Below are 19297 nucleotides of genomic sequence, written 5' to 3'. Positions count from 1 at the left end.
GAATTCTTGCACTGGTTTGGAGATGAAATTGGAACCGTTGTCAGTTTTAATTTGCTTGGGGGTACCAAGCCATGCCATAGCTGTCAGCCAGTGCTGAATTGTGGCCTTAGAGTTAGCTTTGGGGTGTTGTGTGGTCATGATCACTCTGCTGTAAGTGTCTACTGTCACTGCAAGCCATGCTCAGGGCTTCAGCAGTTGACATAAAGTGAAGTCCGACTGCCAGATTTCCGAGGCCTTGAGACCTCTTGGGTTGACCCCACTGGTCCATAGGGGCGACTTCTGGCAGTGAGGGCAAGTGGCCACTACATGTTTTGCATCCACTGTCGAGATCCTGCATCTCTTCGCCAGTGCTTTGGCTCCGATGTGGAGTGACTCGTGCAGTTGATGAGCTTCCTGCAATGTCCACACTCCCTTCGCTGCGGCATCTGCTTTGTCATTGCCGGTCTGGAAGAAGCCCTTAACTGGGTTGTGGCTGTTGACGTGAATGACAGACATGGTGTCCCGTCGTGAGGAGAGCGCCTCTTCCAGCATTGAGGCTGCTGGTGATCTTGACACGCCTGGCCCCAACATGGCCAGGCAAAGCCTTGCCACGAATATAGAGTCCGTTATGATGTTGAGGTGTTCATCTTGGAAGAGTCCGCATGCCAAGACCACTGCTGCTGCTTCCAGTTGTTGCACTGACAGTGTGGGGTCACATGTTTTGACGCAATGCCATTGTTCTCCTGCCTGCCACACTGCTGCTGCAGTAGAGGTCGTGGAGGAAGCGTCTGTGAAGATCATCGGTCCTGGCTGCGGTCGATCCATGACCTTTGGCGGCATGTCTATGTCGACAATGGTCAGCAGCTGAGTCCAAGGTGGTCTGGTAGCGTAGGAGATCTCTCCTCCGAAGCCTGTGAGCGCAAGGGCCAGGTGCTCTGATATCGCGGTTGACTCCGTGGTCGGTTGCTTGCAGAAGGGAAGGTGAATTCTTGCCGGCTCGGTTCCCAGGTGTCTCAGGGCGAGTTTCCTGCCTTTCAAGATGAGGTTGGTGACGCATTCAACTCCCAGGGAAAATGCACAAGCTGGTCTTCCGAGAACCACCCATTGGATCGGCTGGGACTTTTTGGAAGGTCCTTGGGCCAGTGCTTCCACTCCTCCCTTCTGTGTGAAGTGGACATATAGATCGAGTGGTGCGCCTGGGTTCCACCTGGCAAGCGTGCCAGTAGACATCTGATGCTCGATGAAGTTGAGGGAGCTCGCTGCTTGTGGCGTCAGCTCCTTGGGGTCCCAGGGGTGCTTTCCTTTCAGGAGGTCATATAAGGGGTCCATGACCTCGGGGGGAATCAGGATGATGTTGCGGAGCCACTGCAAAGATCCCACAAGGCACTGCATGTCATGGAGCGTCTTGATGTCTCGGCGGACCTTCACCTTGGGGGGTGTCACGTAGGAGTTTGTGATCCCCACTCCCAGGAAGGTCACGCAGGGTCCTCTCTTGATCTTCGTGTTCGTGATCTCAAAGCCATTGGCCTGGAGAGTCTCCGTGATTGTGGACACTAAGTGATCCACTTGGCTTGCTGATAGTGCGGTGACAAGGATGTCGTCCATGTACTGAATGATGGTTGCAGCAGGGTAGGATTGTCGGACTGGCATCAGTGCTCTGTCCACGGTGATTTGGCATATGGTCGGGCTGTCCACGAGACCTTGTGGTAACACCTTCCATTGGAAGCGGAGGTTGGGTCGCTCGCCGTTTGGGAACACGATGGAAAAGGCGAACCGCTCCTTGTCCTCAGCGTGCAGGGGTATTGAAAAGAAGCAATCTTTGATGTCCAGCACTGCGCATGGCTGCCCTTCGGGGATGGCTGAGTTTGTGGGCAGCAGTGTCTGAACTGGACCCATGAGTTGGATTGTCTTGTTCACTTCCCTCAGGTCGTGGACGAGACGATGACCTTCTCCAGACCTTTTGGGGATTACAAATACAGGGGTGTTCCACGGGCTGGTGGAGGGTTCTATGTGACCCTTTTGCAGTTCGCGGTTGACCAGTTCCAGCAAGGCTGCCATTCGAGGCTTTGACAGGGGCCACTGCTCGACCCATACGGGGTCTGATGATTTCCAAGTCAGTTTGATCGGCAGCGGTGGGTGTACGGCAGTGGCCCTCATGATAAATTTGTGATCCTGACTCCTAACATAGCAAGGATGTCCCTCCCTATCAAGGGTGGAGAGTTTTGCAAAATGTAGGGGTAGATTGCTACTGTCTGTTCTGGTCCCTTTTTTGTGTGGAGTGTTATAGCCACCAACCGGGTGCTTTTCCACACCCGGGATGGCCCTCCCACCCCGTTCACTGGGGGGACTTCTTTACATTGCCAATACTGAGGCCAAAGCACTTGGGGAAAAACCGAGCAGTCTGATCCCGTGTCTGCCCAGAACTGAAGCCCCATGACGTGGGGATCCTGACTGCCATAAAGGCTGCATGTCCCCCACACCATCAGGGGCTCCTTCCCTATTTTCATGGCCAGGGCCACCCAGGGGTCCCGCTCTGGGGCGTCCCCTGCTGGCCCTGTGGCACAGGTGTGGCTTGTGGTGGTGGTGGATACGAAGGTGCCGCCGGCAGTGCTGCGAAACTCTGCAATTGTGTCGCTGGTGGGGGTGCGAAGCTGGCTGCCTCCTGTGGGGACATGGGGTATGAGGGCCCCCCACCCCACTGGGGGTTGACATAGATGGGCCGCTTTGCATTCGTAGCGGGAGGAGGCTGAGTGCGGCCTGTACGCCCCCTCCCCTTCCTGTTTCCCTGGGGCTGGGACCTGCAGTCCTTAGCGAAGTGCCCCTTCTTCCCACAGCTCCAACAGGGCCCTCTCGGGCGTGCTTGGGGTGGGGGCACCGCCGCGGACTGCTGTGCCAGCTGGGGACAGCTCACTGCAATGTGGCCTGCCTGACCACATTTGAAGCATGCCATTGCACTGGTTAGGGTGCGGACGGCTGCTTGAATGGGTGTCAGGTGCTCCTCTCTTACAACATGTCTGATCATGTCGGCCAGGCTGGCTCCGGCTGGCAGGGAGCGCAAAATGTCCTTGGTGACGGAGTTGCATTGCTGGCGCAAGCAGTCCGCTACCACAGGGCCCTTTGCCTTCGCAGGCAGGGTAGAGGAGTCTACTGCCGTTTGCAGGCGGTCTACAAACTGCGTGAAGCTTTCACTCTCTGCCTGCCTTATGGTGGACCATGGTGATGGCTTGGCCACTACTAGAGAGGCAGCACGAATAGCCTCCCTGGCGGCTCGAGTGGTGGCCCTGACTTCCTCAGCCCGCATTTGTGCGGCTTGTTGCTGAGGTGTAATCATCTCATCCTGTTTTCCCATCAGCCTGGATAAACTCGAGCCATGTAGTGGTTGCCCCGCCCCAGAAGATTGGGCTAGCTCTTTTGTACAATTATCTTCCCATTCCTGCTTAAACACGATCATTCCCACACCGCCAAGTATCATGCGACCTATTTGTTTGATATCAAAGGGGAACAAGTCATCATTGCCAAAAAGGCCGTCCACGAGGGTAGAGACCATGGCTGAGTTGATCCCGTTCTCTGAAATCGCTTTAACAATTGCCTGTATGTCTTTGGGGTTTACCGGAGTATATATCCTTTGTTGGTTCCCCTCTGGTCCGGTGATCCTCACTGGGAAGGCTTGAACTGCGGCCGAGGGGGCCCATTCAGCACAAGCTATTTTTATTTTTCCCCAGTCGGTGAACTGGGCTGGTTCGTGTTGTGATTGCCTTTCGGTGTGGCTTAAGGCTTTATTCGTTTTTGTTTTAAACCGCGTTAGCTCCGTTCTCTCCATTTCTGAGTCCCAGTCACCTTCCGTCAGCTGTCCCGAGCTGGCGGAGCTGCTGTTGCTGGACTCGGAGCCGGAAGTCGAGTGCCAGTGCACTTCTGGGCTTCGGTGCCCTTTTGTGCGGCTCTGGGCCCGCTCCTCCCTTCGGGGGTGGTGCCGCTTCTGCCCCCTGGGCTTGTCCTGTCGCCCGCAAGGGGAGGTCTCTCCCTTAAATGGTAGCAGTATTGAGCGCGGCTCTAGATTGGGCATGCGCTCTCTGCCGCTCTCCCTGCAAGCGCGTTTGCGGAAGTCCGTGGCCCCGGACTGAACATGCGCTCTCTCCCTTCCTCCTCCTCTTTTCCCCGCGAATGCGCATTAGCAAAAACCCGTGATTCCAGGCTCTTCACGCCGAGAGCATCCGCGCCCCGCCCATCCCCTCGGTCACTGGCGCCATGTTCGGTTGGGTATGGCGGTGGCGCTGCCCGCGTTTCCTCCCAATCCGCGTTCTCTGTGTCTCTGGCTTCCCTCGCCAGTTCCTCCCAAAAGGACTGCACGCGCTGACGCGCCCCTGGCACCGAATCGCTGATCGGCGGTGAAGGGATGGATGGGGAACCCGCGGATTTTTGGGAAGGTTCCGCGGGGGGGTTTGGACTCTGGCTCGGGGAGGGGGGGAACACGCCCAGCCCCCCCAGATCCCTGCTCTCGGGCAATCCGCTTTCGGGGGCGGTTTGCGTTGCCGCCCCTATCCCCAGCTTGGGTGTAGCTAATAAACATGTGCGCGCGGCGCTCCATGTTTCCTGTTCCTCAAGCGCTCTGCGTAGGGCCTGTTCGACTTTACCCCACACCTTGATGCTTTTGCCGCTGCCTGAGGTCTTGGTATCCTCGGCCAGCGTGGCCGTGCATTTCTCCCACACCTCTGGATGTAATATTTCCACGGGACGTCCAATCGCCCCAAGCTCTAGGAGCCTCACAATAGCAAGATAAAAATCCTTGAGCCTGCACTTAATTCCCCACTGCTTATGAACTCAACTCACGACCTTCGCGATGGCCTCCATGACGATCGCTGGTCCGGGGACGTCTCCCCCGTCGAGAGTCGGTCCTGCTGCTCCGGCCGCTGTTTCTCGTCCAGGCAATACCCGCTACCCGAGAGAATTTCTCCCTCCTGGGTTTCGGCACCACTTTGTTGCCTTCTGCTGAGAAGGCAGGCGACCTGGTTTCAAGACACAGCACGGCAAGCCAGCCTCACCCGGGTCACTCGGGCCACTGACATGTACCAACACCAGTGTGGTGGATGGTCAAATGGCGTTTATTACCTTATCTCTTGAGGTTAAATAGTCATGGGGTCTTACTATGTCAAAGGGGGATGGTGGGTCCGGCTAGAGTTAGTAAGGAGTGGAAAACTACTGGAGTTAGGAGGGGCTACCTGTCTCAGGGGTGATTGATTACCTATCGCAGGATGAGGGGGCGAAGGGTCTTGCTTTCCGTCACATCCCGAAATCTTCCATTCGCCTGTCCCTATCTACCACAGCAGCATTACATGCTGATCATTAAACAGCCTGGCTGGAGCTGGAGGTTCCTTGCTTGGGCTCAGCTGCCGTGGATTCACAGGAGTGTCCTGGTGGCACCAGCAAAATCCCGACTGTCCCCATCCCTCCTGCAGTCCATGTGTGACACAAAGATAATCAGCCCTCAGACAAGACAAGGGAAGCAGTTACATACCTGCAGCCACACAGAAAACAGCAAAATATTAAGAAGAAAATCCAGTTTTCTGTGCTAGTGAGAAAGTAGAGGAGCCTGTTATGTCCCCACAGCTGCTGTGGCCTTCTTGCACCTGCACCCTGCCGCTCCATCCAGATTACAGCAGAAATATTCCAAAGCCACAAGGAGGAATTATATTCCTAAAGTCCCATTTGACATTGAAAACCCTTCTTCTCTACTGGAAAAGCCACTTGTATGTGTCAAAATTCAGCTGGCATGTTTGGTGACCACAACCTGCTTTTGTGCCACCACAATGAACTACCATAGCCATAATCTTCTTTCCTGTCTATTGCATAAAGTGTCAAGGGATTTTCTGTCACGATGGAATAGATGTTGTGCAAGTTTAGAATCTGAGAGGTTTTTTCTAATTTCATTTTTTAATTGTTTCAGTTGGGGAAAACTAATCCCTATGCTTTTGGAAGGAGTTAAAAGGATAATAAATGTTCTAATACCTGGATTTGAGTTTTAATTTTGTAGGCAATCACTTTACTATTAATAGGCTACTTTTCCTTATTTGGGTTTTAATCCTGAAAATGTTATTAAAATAGGCAGGAATTTTCCTTCCTAGACCCTAGTTTGTCTTTCACATGTGGTTTCATGTCTGTATGTAACAATTCACAAGTACGCTGATATGAATACTTATTATTCCAACAAATAGGCTATTTATTTCTGGATAGAGTTACCCAAACCTAGCAGACAATGCATCAGACCAAATCACTGGGGTTGAGTTGAATTTTATTAGAGTGTTAACCTCTGAGCTTTCTGGACACCGTGTCATCCTTGCTGACAAGGAAGTAGCAGAGATTGAGCCTCTGCCTTTATTTAGTTGCACCCACAGTGTATTTTACAATAAATGTATTTGCTACTAAATGCAATAAAAAAAAATCTACAAATTTATTGAAGAACTTAAGACACCCCGCACTTCTCTGAAGAAAGAAAGTATCTCTGGAAAAACAAAGCACAAGTTTAGAATGTGGGAGCAAACTAGTTCTACTTGATTGCTGCTGTAATAAATACTTCAGTTGTCATTGTAATAATAATTATAACAGAACTTTAGAGGTATTTGAAAATGGCTTGAGCAGACTTTAAAAATCATTAAACTGGTGGAGCACACCCTGCCAGAGAATGTCATGGTGATACTGGCTTGGCATAACATGTGCAAGCAGAGAATGGCAACATTCTCTAGGCTTGGCTCTTATTTCCCTTACTCACGTAGGTGTTTGCATAAGGTTTGGAGGCTTTATGCAGTGCTCCTCATTTGGGACTGAAATGTATTGTTCCCTTAGCTCCTAAAAAATAATCCCATTTTTCAAACCAAGAGAAAATAGTGTGAATTATTCACTTTGTTTCCTTATTATAAGATACTTTATGGTGACACCAGAGAAGTCATTATTTATAAGGTATGGGATTATCTTTTATCAAATCTTTTATTTTCTTGTAAATGTCTTGAAGCAATGAAGTAAATTTTGAATCATCCAGTCAAAAGTGCCCAACAATGATAAATAGTTGCATTATTTGCACACAACTGCAGTGTTTCTCTCAAAATTGTGTATTAACTTTTACTTCTGAAAAACAAGACTTTTGATAGGAATTTTTCCTTAAAGTGCTTCACTTTATTGTTACACTGAATATCTACCCTGCAGTTTAGAGGCAAATGGAACAAAAGTTAGGACTAGGGAGACTGTAGGCTTCTGCTTTTGAGAGAGAGTGAACCAAAATTAAAACACAGATTCAAATGTAAAGGAAAACCTATTATTTGACAGAAATAAGCTAGAGTAGTGTGAGGGAGATAGAGAGACTCTGTGTTTGTGTGTGATCAGTTGTGGGAGTGAGTTTAACTGCAGCTGTCCAACTTCGGCATATTAATGCAATGGAGAGAAGGTGACTTTTAAAACACCAAACCCAGATTTTTCTTCTGGAATGAGGGCTAGAGCACAGCCAAGGGTACTGTAACACTGAGCTAGATAGCTCATTTTGTTCAAAGATAAAGTGCTCATCTGGTATGTTACTAGATGTGGCCAACCCAAAATAGACACAGGTAAAACCTGGTGAAATCTTACTATTTAATTGTTGTTTTAACATGATTCCGGTAAGATCAGAAGTAATTTTCCTAGTTTCTGCAAAATACATTTTCAGTTAATTACCTGCATCATTACATGGTGTTTCAGAAACAATGCATTCCTCACAACATTAAAGGCTTTGTCTGAAAACCAACCTGGCAGTTGAGTCAAGTAATTTCTCACTTCTTACTAGTTCAGGTCCCATTTTGTCAATGTCTTCACAAAGACATCAAAATTACAACATATTTCTGGTTCAAGTCTTTAAAAATATGCACCAGGCAAAATTAAGCCATTTTTAAAGTTATGCTTTACCATCCCATCTTCTTTGCAGCTGTAAAATCCCCGAAGAACATCAATACATATTCTGTATGTGCTTGGAGGCTGGGATTCCATTCTTTGAACTTCCAGCCTTTCTGCATGTCCTCAGACATGGAGAAGGCCAGAACACCACAGTTTAAATTAATGCTGCTGCTCTATTACTGAGAGCAGAACCAGGAACAGCAACAACAACGAGCCTGAAATGGTCTGAAAGCAAAACCAACAAGGCATAAACAGGAGCAGAATTTAGTTAATACCAGACAAAATATTACTGCTGCAGTAAATGATGAGGGGATGTCTTGCTGATTTATGTCTCTGAGGAGCTCCAGAAGGGTGACATTGTGTGCTGTATTGACAGGTCTGTGTAAAATTCAGCACAGCCTGTTAAAACGCAACAGCAAAGACCAGCCCATCTTTACTGCTATTAACTATCTACTTACTGCTGAACACGTGAATGGAGTGTGCAGGAAAACAAGGTATTAAAATGTTGTTTAGATTCTTCTACCTGAGCACCGATAAAGCTTTACTTATAAACTATTTTTTTAAGATGGACTAAAAATTCCTGTATCTTCCATTTACATTCTAGATATCAATAGGAAGGAAGGTAAATTAGTGTTCCTTCTCTGACATCCCTGCTATTATGGTCTTGATGGGGTCAAATTAATTAGATTTTTAAAAAATATCAGATCGCTTCTGTATGATTCCCCTGGTGGTTTATGCACCTCCCCAGCTTTTTAAATCTATTTCCAGGAGATCAGTCATTGATTTTGAGATTTAATAACCCATTGGTAACTGTATAATCAACTGCAGCTGCCATGACTGCACTGGTTAGACTTTCTAATGGCTATAAGCAGCAAGTCAATATTTCCAGCAAAAATATGCATGTGTTCACAACCTAGTCCTATAAAATCATCTGGAGTTCTGAAAATGAGCATCTATTTCAGAATGTCAGTTCAGCTCCCAGGTGTGCTTTCAAAGCAAATTCCTCATCCCCACTCACTGAGATTCAGTTAATATCTGGGGAACCACATAATGTGAGAGCAGAGGTGGAAAAATCTGACATCACTGTGTGTGTGGGCAGCAGCATGGATGGGGATGTGGAGGGGTGTGCAGGGGATTTCAAAGGCATCTGAAAAACACACTCTTACAGCAAGATCCTTGTCCAGCAACCCAAAACTTCTGGTATTTGGAGGAGTGTCATCTCACCCAAGGTCTTGTAGTTAGGAAAAGGTTTCCTCACTAGTGAGGAGTTTCAGAGGCAGAGAAAGAGAGCAGAATCATTTTTTAAGTATTCTGATTTCTCTGTTTTGGCCATCATAATTCTATTGCTGACATTTTATCTGTGTTGGTTAAGTTGGTACCTGGCTTTGGATTTTAACTTTGTGTTGAGGATAAAATATAAACTGGAAAACAACATTTAAACATTTAAAATAACCCTCCTATGGAGATGTTGCTGTGGCTGGACAGTTTTCAGAAGCCATCTTTGGGGATGTCTGGGCAAGGTGCTGGAGTTTATAATACAAAGATGGGCTCAGTTTCAATCTCCTGTTATTTCATTTGCTTTCCTCTTGAGTTTGGGGAAGCTCTTCCAGCAGGCAGCAGCACAGAGACCTGGCATGCAGTTTGCATACCTTCTGGAGACATTAATCCAAATCCTGTTACTATCCTTAGGCGTTTTGCCATTTATAACAAGGAGGTAGAAAATTATGACTTGCCTGGGTGAAAGACCACCCTGGAAAATGCCTTCAAAATGCCTGCAATCCTGGCCAATTTAATGACGTTTGCAGCAAAATATTTGTTCTTCAGAAATGCCTTCATAGGTAGCAGGGAAAAGCCTTTAGCTGTTTAGCTGAGGAGCATCTGGAGCACCAGGAACTCCATCAGCACTGGGGAAATCATCCTAATCTTCCCTTTTGTTTGTACTGACATTTTTATAGGGGCTCTTCTTTTAGCACATCATTGATTGAGCTTGAAATAGCATAATCAACTCAGTGGGAATTCCCAGTCATAGATTGCAGCCAAATTCTGCTTCCAGTTATGGCTGGCTGAGTCCACATAATTTTTCTGCAGTTATTGTGTATTTACCTCACTGTATCAGGAATCAGAATTTATGAATCTGCATTTCCAAGGCAGCATGATATTGATAAACATTGGATAGTAATTACTAATTGAACTTCATTTTTTAACTGTAGGTTGTTTTCCTCCTGAAGAGACTTACCCATTATTATTAATTAACATTACTTAATCAGGATCTTACTTTCCTTCTGATTTCTTGGAATACTTTTTCATACTTTTTTATTGAATGCTTTCAAAGCATAATTTTGTTTCCTTATATTTGACTTCAAATATATCCTGTAGTTTATAACTACTTTTTCCTTCAGTCTTTTTATTGCTTTCTTCTCATGGATATTTAATTCAGTTGTGCTGAGCTTGGTTGGCTTTTGGGAAGAGGAGATCTATGCTTGGGGTTGAATGCTTTTCTCTCACTTTACCAATTATAATTATGGATGTTGTGCTTTAAATTCAAGGGGTTATTCACACCCTTTCTCAGATTTTTATTTTAAAGTTAAGCCCTCTTTTATGGGGAAGTTTTCCTACTAATATCTGGAGTAAAAACAGGAATTCTGTTATTTTTATCACTGCCTCAGTGTACAAGCCTGATTTCCAGTATCATAATAACATGGCTTATCAGTTCCTGTAAGTGCTCCAAGTCCTGCAGTTTGGTCTAAGAAAGGAAAGGCTTCTCTGTATTAAAAAAAAATCCTTGTTCCCAATGGATATGCAAGAAAAATGTGGAAATATGACATATAAACAGTAGAAGTCAGTAAGAAAGAATCCCTCCATATCTTTCCTGAGCAACTCATTATTTCAGTGCGTTTCTTCGAATAATTTGGAGTGGCCAAAAATTAAAAGAACCAATGATAGCTGCTTATATGTATCTTGTTTTCCTTATATTAATGTGTAGGTGAGTCCTTTCAATGTCTGATATTTATTATCAATCATACCTTAACAGATAATAACAGATATTTTGGATGTACTTTGCTTTTTTAGTCAGATTTTCAAAGTAGTAGTAGGTGGCTTGGAAACGATCACTCTTTTTGAAACCCCAGCAGCTTTTGCTGTTCTCAGGTTAAGTTCCTGTGTTCAACACACTGCTGCAAATGCAGCCCTCATGGGTGTCTCAAGACTGATCAGAGCACATGTGGCATCCCTGTACTGAAGGTGACATAAACATGACCTTGAACCTGCTTTGGGGCCATCTGCACACAACAAAGAACATCCCAGCATCTGAACTCTGTCCCATGGAACATCTTGAGTGGGACATCTCAAATCTGCTCACTTCTCCTGACTTCCTGAAGAGTTCCAGGTTGCCAGTGGTTGCAATGAAAAGCAAAGTGCACAAAAAACCTGCCCATGACTATCAGGTTGGTGACCAGGAGGGTGTCTGGGTCTCAGATGATTCAGAAGCAGATGGGAACCCAGTGGGTGGATAAATGCAAACCTCACCTTCAATGAGCAGTTGACAAAGAAAGGTCAGAAATGAAATAGGAGAAAAGTCACAAGTGAAAGGGAGCGAGTGCCTGATGACACCAGGGAGGATGAAACTGTCTTTTCTCCACAGATAGACTGTTTTCATATAATAATTTAGCTATCAACATCTGTTCAGTTTTTAAAGTACTTTAATACTGACTGACATTTCCTTTAAATTGTAACTTGTGCAATTTAATGATAACCTTTAATTTTCTTCTACTTGTGTAATGGGAAGCAGCAAAAATAGTAAGAACTAAATTGTAGACATTAGAAATACTTCCTATCAGAAGAAGGTAAAGAAGTGCATTCAGGCACTGTAATGTGTGAGAAATTTATATGGCTTTCAACATTTTCCTTCCTACAATAACTGCTGTTTGGCACTACTTTGTGCATGATCAATATCTTTATTATTGTATCATGGAAGATCTCTTCTACCCTAGACTGGAGACCTAGTTTTTAGAAACTTTAAGAATTTTGATGTCCCGCTGACTAGTGGGAACTGAAATTTCTGAGCTGTCTTGTACAAGATCAAAATGGTTGTGAGTGTGACGCATCGGCCAGAGCTGCACTGGCTCTACCACTATGGCCGGCGCCAAGAGTGGGTCACACCCTGGGAGCAAGATGACCCGAGGTGCCGCTAGAGCAATTGCTCTACGGCCTTTCTGGCTGTCAGTCTGCGCTCTGAGGAGGCAAGGATGAGGGGGAGGCCTTTTGCATAGGATAAAAGAGGATTTGTTACTCTGGGGAATCTGGGGGCAAAAAGAGCAAGGATGCAGTAACTTAAATACGGGGGAGGTTCAAAGGGAGGGCACAAATCATCAACTAATCAGGGATATCCTGGGGAGGAGTAAAAGGTAGGGTTCACAAAAGCATCATCCAATGAGGGAAGTAGCAGGGCAGGGATTGGGTCACCTGGACTAAAGGGATGTGGAACTTTAGGGGATTTCCGAAGGGGATTTCCAAGCAGGGGGTTGGCACAAGGTAGGATTGACAGGGAAGTCACTGGAGCAAGGGGCAGGTATCAGGGTAAATTGACAATGAGGATGGGAGGGTATAATTTGGACCAAACCATTAACCTGGGCAATAACAGAACATACCATGAACAAGAAACACACTGCAACATGAGTGCCCATTTGTCACAGTTGAGATGGACATGACACAACACTTCAAGGTTCATGCAGCAATAGCAATCCTTATTGTTCACAGCTCACTTTTATATGGTTTTCAAAAATCGTGCGTTAAATCCCAATTGGCTGGTAACTTGTTACTACCCAGTTCACTGGCCAATAGCTGCCTGTGTACATGCTTGCCAAAGGTTGACCAGCATCCATTCCCTGCAGTTGTCCTTCCGCTTTTCAGTGCTCTCTTCTTTAAAGATGTTTACTTCCTTTCCTCAAGGGTACAGGCTGATCAAGTCAAGGTCAGGGTTATTTGTGTCTCTGACACCTTTAGGCCAGCTGTTAGCCATTGCAGTTCCCCCTTTTGGTGTTTTGACTACAAAGGCAATCTTTATCATCCTCTACAGGGCCCTTTGTAGACAGGGTAACAAGCATGGTACAAGGAGCGAAATAATTATGATTTTACAAAAAATTAGAAGCCCAGTTTGAATGAGGATCTTCACTCAGCTTGATAAACCTAACTCTTCCAGTCAGTGATATATCAATTTTTTTACAACCATGTCCATGAGCTAACAAAAGAAAATAAATAGTAGCACAATTTTGCAAGGTAGCATGCTACACGTTATCTACATCAATAGCCAAAGCACTCAAAATTAAGGCTGTTTCATTTATCTTTTTTTGCTACAAAACAAGCCAGTTTATTTAATTCAGAAACTATCAGGGGTAACATTCTGCTTTCCTGTTTCCATTTGGTCTCACATACCATGTCCCAGTGTATAATTAAAAATACATATCCTTCTGCTGATTATGCCCCTAAAATGTCTAGCACTTGGGGTTCAAGTGAAGCAACAGGTAAATTATCATTCCAAAGATACCATAGTTCCATACAGCGAGTTGTGCTATTACAATTGTTCTGGGAAGAGCATCGAATTTTGACAACATTTTGTATTACTTGTATATATCTTGCGTGCCATTCAAGAGTACTACCACTAACCAGGCGTGAAAAGCTTGTTCTGGTTGTGCCATAAATGCACAAAATTGCGTCTGATTCAATGTACGGAGCAACAATACCAAACATTGTTACTATTCCACCGTATCAGCTCAGGAGCTGTCAGGGAGGCATTGCTGGTTGTGATCCAGAGCAGAGCGTACTGCAGGGTGCATACACTGGGCAGATACCCATCAAATGCCGGCATCTGTAGAAATGCAAGCATACTGGCAGTAGGTTGCATCCTAGGACCATTGAAGGTCTCAAGGACCTTCCCACTTGTTGGTAATGAGGTCCCGTACTAATACCTGAGGCTTGGGCAACTGGACGGCACTAGAGGACTGCAATGACAAAAAGTGATTTAAAATAACAGGGGTTTGGGAGTTTGGCAATATCATGAGACGATTCAGTGTATACAAAGCTTTGGCCACCCTACTCTGCAGGGTTTCACCACATATTCTCCCTTTCTGTTTTTCAAGGATGCACTTCAAAGTGCCACGGACATGCTCAACAATGGCTTGACTGGTTAGGTGAATGAGGAATACCAGTAAGGTGTGACACATCCCAGACTTGCAGAAACTGTTGAGTGTTCTGTGAGACATATGCACGACCATTATCAGTTTTTACAGTATGGGGAATGCTTAGGACAGCAAAGGCTAGTTGCCAATGTGCAATAACATCACAGCTTTTTTCTCCAGCATGAACTGAGGCCCATATAGCGGATGAAAAGGTGTCTACTAAAACATGTACATACTTTAGACAACCAAATTCAGAAATGTGTGTAACATCTGTCTGCCAAGCTTGTAAGGATCACAGACCACCAGGGTTAGCACCCATCTACAGTGGCGCAGCATGGCCTTGACAATCACCACAATTATTAACAATATTACGTGCCTTGGTATTTGTTAACAAAACCTGTCATTGTTGGGCTCGAACACCTTGGTGAAAAAAAGCATGTGATGCTCTCACTTGTGCTAGCATATCTGGCTGTGGCACTGTCCAGGCAGGGCTGGCTAACCAATCAGCTCAGGCATTACCTTCTGCTATGAAGCCTGGAAAATTTGTATGACTCCGAACATGCAACACATGTTACATGTTAAGGACATGCAACACAATAAGGACAAGTTCTGGCTTAGATTGCATGCCATAAAGTTTTTAACAATTCAAATAGTGCAGCATTATCAATTTCTTTTAACAATGCTGAGTCCTTCATTGTGTGATGTCTGCAATATAAGCAGAATCAGTTACAATATCTAAGGGAACATGAGGGAGAAGTTGAAAAGCCATGGCTACAGCACATAATTTGACTAACTGATATGATCCGCTATTGCTACCCTCTAGTGTTTGCCATCCATTGTCATCTTTCCAGGTCATGATGGCTTTTCCTGTTTTCCCTGACCCATCAGTAAAAACAGTGAGGCCTTTCAAGGGTGTGTGACTGTTTAGCAGTTTTAAAGACAATGCAGTCGTCCCATTCAGTTGCAACAGTTTGTGACTGAGTAAGTGATAGGTAATTTGCCCTGTAAAGTTTTGTATGGCACTTTGTAGTGCTGTGCTATTTGCAAAGCACCATTCAAAATATTTTTGTTGTGCTGATATAATAATTTTTGAGGGATCTTTAGCATTCAGCTGCAAATACCTTTGATGGCATTTAATAATTAATTGTGCTATTAACTCAAAAATAGTAGATGCTGTCTTTTTAGGTTGATAGGGCAAAAAGATCCATTCTAAAATGTGTAGTGGGTCAGACCACTGAGTTTCCTATTGATGAATGATACCTGTAGGGTGTAAATCAACAATAACAATAAACACTGTAATACAAACTTCAGGACATATCTGATAAAGTTGTTGGTTTGTTATGGCCCACTCTACTGCTTCAAGTACAGTTTTTGCTTCTGGAGTTAATTTCCTTGGAGAAGTTAACTCAGGGTCACCTTTAAGAATATTAAACAAGGGTGATAACTGGGGTGGTTAACCCTAAATACGGTCATACCCAGTTGATGATACCCAAAAGCTTTTGTGCATCATTCAATGTTTGAACCTCAGTTGAAAATTGTATTGTTTGTGGCTGTATTGTTTGAGCTAATATTTTAACTCCCAGGTATTTCCATGGGGGTTGCTGCTGCACCTTTTCTGGTGCAATTTGCAACTCAAATTCTTGCAGTGCTTGCATCAATTTTGGCTGAATCTGCAAAGGCCTTCTTTGGTTGGGGTTGCTATTAAAATGTCATCCATATAATGATAATAGTATGTTCCTGGGAACTGTTCTGTCACTATTGAGAGTGCCTGGGCAACATACCATTGGCAAATTCATGGACTATGTTTCATACCCTGTGGCAGCACTTTCCATTGATATAATTTGACTGGCACTGCATGATTGATTGACGGCACTCTAAATGCAAACTTTGGGCTATAATCAGGACATAAAGAAATAGTGAAAAAACAATCTTTCAAGTCAACAGTCAAAATGTCCCAGGTAGCAGGTATCATAGTTGGGATGGCATTCCAGGCTGTAAAGCACCCATACTTTCTGTAACTGCATTAATTTTTCTTAAGTCATGAAGTAACCTCCATTTGCCTGATTTATTTTTAATTACAAACACAGGAGTGTTCCATGAACTTGTTGATGGCTCAATATGTCCTTGATTTAATTGTTCCTGAACTAACAATTTAAGGGCATTTAGTTTTTCTTTTTCAAGGGTCCACTGATCAACCCACACAGGTCATTCAGTGAGCCACTTTAAGGCTAAGGTAGGACGCTTTACATCCTTCAGCACAGTAGCACCCATAAAAAATCCATTCCTACCCAAACTCCTCATGATGACAACATTTCTTCCCCATAGGTTGAGTGGCGCAGCAGTAACATAGGGACAGATCATGGCCATCTGTCCTTCTGTATTCTTAACTAACACAGGTTTACTACTTAAGTAACTTTGTGTGGTACCTCTGAGGCTAGCAACAACAGATCCCACAGCTATGGTAGGCCATAATTGAGGCAATGGGTTTACAGATATGATAGTAACATCTGCTTTGGTATCTATCATCCCACTAAACTTAATGTGGGACGGATTTGCCTAAAGCATTGTAAGAGTACAAACCATGTTTGGTATTCGATCAGATATAACCTGAGTCCAGTATACTTGAGGTTCTCTCGCTGATCTGAAGCCTTGGTTTCCTCACAGCTCTGAGTCTGTTTTAGGGGCATAAGACTTAAAACGTACAAGTTGAGCAATGCAACTTTTAGCTGAGATGGTCACAGGAGGAGTAGGTGTTGATATCATGGCACATATTTGTCCAGTATAGTCTGCATCTATAACTCCCAACATTAGGCTTTTGTGGGGGGTATATACCATCCCCACAGTCCCTCTTTTCTGTTTTAACTATAACATGAATGTATTTCAACCTATTAAATTCAGGAAAGTGTTTAACATAACATGCACTTTTCTTTTTATGAACAGTAAAACAATACATATAATAAAACAACAAGCTCTACTGAGCAAAAATCAGCAAGGTAATACTTACAACTACCTGAATACTTTACCATCACCCAGAATCTGCCATCTCTGGGGAGCCCCATTTCCCAGCAAGGACCTGGAGAACATTTTCCGGACAACGTTTCAAAGTTTACCTCAAAAAGGGGGTCCAGCTATTATAAGACCAAATCAGCAAATCAAAGTCACTTGATTACACTTGTAACACAGAAATACTTGGGTCTGATGGTATAAACCCCAGTCAGCCAGGGCTAGGGCCAGGGTTCAGAGCCTGAGCCCTTGACTGAGAGGGTTTCCCTAAAATACCTACAAGCAAACCTTTATTAATATAATCAAAGAATGTGTATAAGTAAGATTAAAGAAATATCTTACAACTAAACCTTTTTATAAAAACTTTATGTATTAATGCTGTCTGGATCTACAATCACATAGCTAACCTTAAATTTCTCTAATGAACAGTCATTTAGTGAAAATATAAAGTTAGTTTTTAGCAAAAGCAGAAAATTACTTAACAATACCTAAATTTACCAATTTTCCTTCACAGAAGGTATATAAATCCAGGCCTGGGACATCACAATTATATTAACTCCCTAAGCAGCTTTAAAAGATAACAAGCCATGAATCAGAAGTTGCTGCAGGATGAGCGGGTTATGGTCTTTCATTCCAGTGGTAACCTTTTCTACATTAAGGAAGCAGCAAGGTGGGAACCATTCTTCCAGTTTCTTCAAGTAGGAAAAGGGTACTTGGAAAAAACATATCAGTTAATTTCCGCTTGAAAGGATAGTTTACAATTTAGAATTATTACAGGAGCATCTATCATAAAAAGCAATCAGCACAATGCAGGGGGTCACAAGGTGGTATGGTAAAAAAGGCAATCTTAATAGTGAAGGTCCAGGATAGTGGCAACACAAGCACAACAACAGTACTGTGACCCCTCCCCCCCCCCCAGATCATGCAGCAATCACCATCTGAATAGTAAAAAAAGGAGAGTTCCGCGGACCAGCTGCAGAAACATGCTCAGTCTGCAGCTGCTCCCACACAAGCCGCTGCAAATGCTGCAGTCCCCCTGAGGAAGGAGTTACCCATCCATCCAGGTCCTTTCTCCAGCACACTGTTAGCTCACAAGGGTCCACAGCAGAGAGGGGGCCCCAGCTGCAGTGGGGGTGGTGCAGGTCGGGGGCCGCACTGGGGTGGCTCACAGGGCTCTGCCAGCACACAAGATGGCAGCTGTGCCACCCCAGGCACATCCGGTCATGTGAGGGAAGCAGAGGCGCAGTGCTGCTCCTACCAGTACCACCAGGCTCCCTGTGTCATCTACTCACTGCCAATGCACAGAGAGCTGCGGGTGTCCCACTGGACCCACTGAGAAGGTGGCCTGCTGCTTGCCACTGTCCCCCAGCTGTGCCATGTGGTCGCCGGTATGGCGTGGCCATGTGTTCGCTGCCATGTGCTTGGTACCATGTGCTCACTGCAGCCACTACAGCACCACCCCCCGCCACGGGTCCGCACACTCCCCTCCCACCACCGCTACACTCTCGCAAAGGGCAGAGAGGGAACATGCTATTGGAAGGGGCTCTCCCAGCTCCAGCCATTTGTCACAACACTGCTCCAGCTGATGCTGCATGGTGCAGGGCACCAAAAGCTCTTCTGTGATACCATCAGGGTCCCCTCCAGGATCAAACAGGGGCACCAGGGGCCATCTTCTGGTTCTCCTCCCACAGCCCTGGCAGACTTACGGTCTTTCGCAGAAGGGTCGGCACAGCTGCCACAGTAGCACAAGCATCCTTCTTTGTCCAGTCTGCAAGTGCCGCATGCCCCATGAGCGCCTCACACACAGTCCTCCAGGCAGTCATAATATTTTTAGCAGTCTCATTGCCTCAAGAGGCTGACTCAAAAATCAATTCACCAGCCCATTCCCAGTTTTTAATACTAAATGTGGCATCTGTGGTGGTATCAACCCTTGGGTCTTGCATCACAACAATAAAGTTAACAGTGCCTGTTCATCATATTTTAACTCTTGTTTGCCTAACATAAGGGTTCATACATTCACTGCAGCATTTTCCTTGTATGAGGCTTGAGCCCCCATTGTCTCCAGCAGCTCACCTTCTTATTTACACATCCAGACTTTTGCAGGTCTCCACTCTGCCTGCAGCTCTCCAGGCCGCTTTTCCCCGCTGGGCTCTGGCTCTTCACACAGCTGGCTGTTACCAATCCCATCAAAGTCACCATATGTCACAGTTCAGATCGACACGACACTTCAA

At 45.3% G+C, this 19297-nt stretch overlaps 1 protein-coding gene across 6 annotated transcripts in view; it reads left to right on the top strand.

Annotated features, from left to right (window-relative positions):
* CA10 (carbonic anhydrase 10) overlaps positions 1 to 19297 on the top strand; it is a 257475-nt gene that overhangs the window by 153770 nt on the left and 84408 nt on the right. The gene's annotated exons all lie outside the window — the stretch shown is intronic.

The sequence above is a fragment of the Vidua macroura genome, chromosome 19, assembly GCF_024509145.1.
Source record: "Vidua macroura isolate BioBank_ID:100142 chromosome 19, ASM2450914v1, whole genome shotgun sequence".
Classification (NCBI taxonomy): domain Eukaryota; kingdom Metazoa; phylum Chordata; class Aves; order Passeriformes; family Viduidae; genus Vidua; species Vidua macroura.
This window is presented reverse-complemented; position numbering and strand designations above follow the sequence as displayed.